This window comes from Talpa occidentalis, unplaced genomic scaffold, assembly GCF_014898055.3.
Source record: "Talpa occidentalis isolate TD23 unplaced genomic scaffold, MPIMG_talOcc4v2.1 talOcc4.3, whole genome shotgun sequence".
In the NCBI taxonomy this organism is placed as follows: domain Eukaryota; kingdom Metazoa; phylum Chordata; class Mammalia; order Eulipotyphla; family Talpidae; genus Talpa; species Talpa occidentalis.
Window position 1 is genome coordinate 137,099,176 of NW_023603184.1, and position 5,826 is coordinate 137,105,001.

A 5,826-nucleotide genomic window follows, 5' to 3' on the forward strand; every position below is an offset into this window, starting at 1 on the left:
TTTGAGAGAAGAACCCTGTTGATGTATAAAAGCTATTGGGAGACAGAAATGGTGGCCAGTAAACATCTTTTTCTGGGACAAAACCTCACTCCTGGCTGCAGTGGCCAGAACTTGGTGCCTGTGAGGGAAAGACTTCTGTTAGTGAAGAGGTAATGCTTAAAACATTTATTTCAGACTAATAGCTATTTCCATGCCTGGTTCCTGGCTCTCAGTGGAATAGTCAACAACTTCTGGCTGCTTTTCTCCTTGGCTATAAATGGCCAGTGACTAGTTCAGTGGTAGAATAGGCAAGAGAGGCACTGATAGCCTTCAGAGTAACGTGCTATGTAGCCTTCAGTACTATCCACACATATAATTCCCATGTTCACTATTTCTATTGCTCAAAGACCAGGAAGGGAGAGAAATATATAAACTTACAGCTATCAAAAGCCAAGGGAAACATTTGGAATAGGAAACCATAAAATGAAATGAGATTTTTTTTTTTTATAGATTTATTTATTTATTTATACAAGCACTGGGTACAGTCAGAAGCGCGGGAGGGTGAGAGAATTCACCAGAGCCAGAGCGGGGAGCAGAGCAGGCAGAAGGACCGAGGTACACTGCTGAGGGGAGCAGCGGGCGGCAGGAGAGGTCTGCGCGCCATGTGGGGCCCTCCTCCGGTGGCCGGGGAGCAGCCGGGGATTGAACCGGCGCAGCAGAGGCTGCAGGCAGCTTCGCAACCCAGCGCTCAACCGCTGCGCCACCGGGGAGGCCCGAAATGAGATTTTTTTTTTTCCCTGAATTTTGTGGAATTTAATTTTTTTAAATATTTTAATATTTATTTCAAAGGCAGATATAAAAGATAAATTGAACAACACAATTAACAAACCTACCTTAATTGACATATGAACACTGACTTTTTTTTTTTTTTTTTAAGATTTGTTTATGCATATAAGAACTGGGGTACAGGCCAGAGTTGTGGGAGGGTGAGAGGATTCACCAGAGACAGAGTGGGGAGCAGAACAGGCAGATTGACTGAAATATACTGCTGAGGGGAGCAGGGATGAGACAGGAGAGGTTTGCTGCACCATGTGTGTCAGCTTCCTGGCCGGGGATCGAACTCATGCTTCAGTGGCGGATAGCTTCATAGTGCTGTGACTTAACCCCTTGAGCCACCAGGGAGGCCCTGGAACACTGACTCTAAACCAATAATATACTTTTTTTAGTTGCTCTGGAAGTATTTACAAAAATTGATCATAACTGGACCATTGAGCGAGCCTTAAAGAATTTCAAAATAGAATGTTTTCAATATAGTGGAATTAAGCTAGGAAAAAGAATACTGAAAAGTTCCATAAGTGTTTAAAAAAAAAAAAAGGCAGCACAAGTTCTAAATAATTAACAGAAAATTAGGGAAAAACTTTGTAAGATCAGCTATTATCAAAATGTTATATATCGGCAAAGCAAGGCTTACAGCAGAAATATATAACTACACATTGCAAAAGGAAAGCTGAAGTCAGTGATCTAAGTTTTTGGAAAAAATAGCAAATTCAAAAAGTGGAAGGAAGAATATATTGAAAAGATGTACAATAAAGAAAGTGATTCCCTTGGAAACATCAATAAAATTAATAAATAACTTGGTTGACTGATCAGAAAAGATAAAAATATTAGAAGTGGGAACAAGAGTAGCTTATCTTAGTCACCAATCTCATATGCTTTCAGAGACTAGAAAAAGCAACCTCTCAATTCACTTTTAAAATACAAGCCAGGGCCTCCCCGGTGGCGCAGTGGTTGAGTGCTGGGTTGCGAAGCTGCCCGCTGCCCCCGGCCTCTGCGGCGCCAGTATTGATCCCCGGCTGCTCCCCGGCCACCAGAGGAGGGTCCCACATGGCGTGCAGACCTCTCCTGCCGCCCTCTGCTCCCCTCAGCAGTGTACTTCGGTCCTTCTGCCTGCTCTGCTCCCAACTCTGGCTCTGGTGAATTCTCTCACCCTCCTGCGCTTCTGACTGTACCCAGTGCATGTATAAACAAAACAAACAAGCAAGCAAACAAATAAATAAAACATGCCTCTATTAAAAAAATAATAGTAAAATATATAAAAATAAAATACAAGCCAGCTTCTAAAACCTGTCAAGGATATCACAAGAAAGGAAAAACAGGCCAACCTCTCCCACAAATATCTATGAAAATAATATATCATCCAATTTGGGTTTGTTGCAAAAATATGATTGATTCAGTACTTGAAAACTAATACAATTTGCCATAAGGAAAACATTCACACAATGATCTATGTAAATGCATAAAAGCCTACTATATAATTCAATACCTACTTGTGACTTTAAAAAGAAAACCAGGAATAGACAGGCACATCCAAAATCTAATGAAATGTATCAACAAGAATTCCATAGTCTCAATGATTAAATATTGAAATCATTTTCCAGGAGATAAGGAGGGAGAGAAGGAAGTCCACTATCATACCTCTCTTTGTCATTACATTGGTCCCACCCAGCATGATATAAACCAAGAAAATCAAGACAGGATTATAAAGAGTGTGGGTGACATGATTGTGTACCTAGATCTAATACAAAAGAGTATACAGACTCTTAGGATTTAATTTAGTAAAGTCACAATAGTCCACACACAAAAGTATCGATCACATTTCTAAATACAGTAGAATATTTCAAAGATATGTAATAACAATAGTTCAAAGATATATCAAAAGATATGTAGGACCTTTACATTGAAAACATTCTTTTAAAAAAAGATTATTTATGCATACAAGAGCTGGGGTGTAGGCCAGAGGTGCAGGAATGTGAGAGGATTCACCAGAGACAGTGGGGAGCAGAACAGGTGGATTGACTGAAATACACTGCTGAGGGGAGCAGCTGGCAAGACAAGAGGTCTGCTATGCCATGTGGGTCAGCTCCCTGGCCGGGGATTGAACTCATGCTACAGTGGCTGCAGATAGCTTCATAATACTGACACTTACCCCTAGTGCCACCAGGGAGGTCCCACAACAAACATTCTTGAAAGAAATTAAACACCTACATAAATGGAGAGCTGTATCATCTCCATGGACTGGGAAACTATATTGTTGATGGTGCCAATGATCTCAAATGATCTACTGATCAAATTCTAAGCAAAATTACAGCAGGTTTATTTTTGTGAAAAATTGACAAGCTGATCTAAAATATGTATGGAAATGCAAAGTGCTGAAACAGCCACAGAAAACTAGAGTCAAGAACAAAATTGGAATCTCTCCACTCCTAGATATCTTCCTTGAACTTCAACCTTTTATGACTTTTCCTAAAAGTTTTGTCTCACACTGGAATATAGCACTTTGTATTTTTCATTCTAACTTCTCTCATCTTGTTCTCTTTATACGTCCCTTTCCCCCTTGTTTATTTTTTAAATTTTGCTGGAATGCAAAAAATATTTTCTGGTCTTTTAAAGTTATATATCCTGGCTTTTCTACAGGTGCTCTCATTTCATGATTTCTTAAATAGAATTTAATATTTTGAGTTGCCTGTTTACCACCAAGAATATGGGCCTTATTAGAAGTTTGAGTCACTTGTCTGAATGGCCTGGGCAGCTATCTGATTCCTCAGCCTAACTGTCCTGAAAAGCAGAGATGTGTCTGCCCTAGGATCAGGAGGAGGGTCTAGGCTTGCCTGGGTGCCAGCCCCAGATTACAGTGTGTAGGTCTTCCTCTTTACCATCTGGTCCTTCATTTCAATGTAGGTCTAGGCCTTTCCTGGCATGGTTCCCAGAAAGTCCCTCTGCTGCTGCTGGCCTGATCAGGTTTCTGGACCCGTTAATAATAGACAACAATGGGGGAAGGGCTAGGATGGCTATGGAAATAGGAACAACCAAGCCAGATGGACAGTTCCTGTGCCTGGGGCCCTGTCTGCTCCATTCCTGGATCTAAAGTGTGTCCTGTAGCAGGCATGTCTTCTAAGCCGCTCTTATTAACCTTGGGAAGGTCTCCAAATGCCTGCCTTGAAAGTCAGTACACGTGATGTGGGGAGTACAGGTGTGTTTATGGAAACACTAAAATAGAATATTTAAGATCCAGACTCTCCCAGAAAATCCAGCATGAGTGATAATGCCCTTCAGAATACTCAGAAGGGAAGGAGATTGTGGGGTGATTAAATGACGCAAATAGTGACTTAGAGGCAAACCGTATATAATCCAGAAACAAAAAAGGAGTAATGAATGTATAGGGGAGACCTGGAAAAACAAGAACATGACAGTAGTGGGAGAGTAGACATGGGAGAGCGAGACGAGCATGTGAGAAGCTGTCTGTAATCAGCACAGTGTAAATGTTGATCTTCCTGTTGCCCATGAATGACCTCCCTCTTCTCTCCATCCCAATGTACTTCTCTTTATCAAAACCTGCTCTCGACAGAGTATCATAAACTCAAACTAGGTATAAATTCTGAAAGACCAATAAGGCTGCAAAATTTTGAAAACTTTATTCATTGCGAAACAGAATCACGATACATAAAGATAAGTTAATAAAACGAGGACCCTTGTTTGCACTCAGGGATATAATAGAACCTGGGCATCCATTACAGAAACCAGCTATATGCCTTATTCCTTCAGAACCCCCTCTTTCCCAAAGTAGCCACTATCTTGACTTTTATGGTATCACTTAGGAGGATTTCATTTTAGTGGGGCTGGAGATTTAGCTATAAATAATCACTAATGGTAGACTATTAGGCAGAGTAAACCATGAGAGACAGACCTTACCACACATTAAAATCACATTATTTCATACAGTTATTTCCCTCCATGTCTATGATTAAGATACACTTCGATGGAAATGGACTCCACAGAAGTCCAAGTACAGTGCTATGCTCTGTGTCCTCAGTTGCTTTATTGTCATGCACTGGCCCAGAAAGAGCCACACCCTGCAGTCTTGCAAAGACAGAGCAGAAGTACCCAGGAGCCAGGTCACAGTGCTTGGGAGAGTGCAAGGGAATGGTTATTTCTGCTGTGGCCATGATACCTCCTAAACCTCCCTGAGCCTGAGTTTCTCACTGTGAAGTATGGAGCCATAATAAAGCCCTGTACAAACCCCTATCCCTCACCTAACCTGGTTCCCTTTCTTCATTCTCGCTTTCTATTTCAGCTGCCTGTTCATTCACCCTTGTAAGAAGCTCATTCTTTCCTTTCCCAGTTGGGTACCTTGCCAATCTCGTGTTCCTCTTTTTACCTTCGATTTTTGTACGTCATGAGTCTGCTTCATCTCTACACACACTTTTATAAACATCCATGTATGTCCTTGCTGAACAAATTGGATGTGCTGAACGAAAGCTGGTAGAACTCATGAATGTAAAGGAAGAACACATGGATTGTTCGTTCATGTATGCATCCCTTCAATATTTGGCAAATACCTAATACATACATAGATACTAATCCGCCCCTCTCGATTCCAAGATCATTCCTCTCTTCTCGCCTTCCTCCTTTCCCATCCTATTTCTTTCTTCTTTTTCCCTCTGCCACGGAGCTAAACCAAGTGCCCTGCGAGGCAGGATGCAGATACAGGAGCAGGAATGGAAACAGATACCATGGAAAGGAGCCAGGTGAAATAAGGGCAAAGACAGCTGTAGAACATGCAAAGAGAAGACGACCAGAATGAAAAGCAGGGATTCACGGAGCACCGCAACTGAGACCGCCTTGGGTTTCACTTTGAAAGCCACTGCAGGATTGGGGTCAGTGAGGACTGGCTTCCAGATGAAGGGCAGCCAGGCTCCTCCCCCCTGGAGACGCGGTGCTTGTCAATCCCTCTGCTTAGTTTTTTCTCTCCACCCCGCCACCCCCCCCCCCCCCCCCCCGCATCTCCCT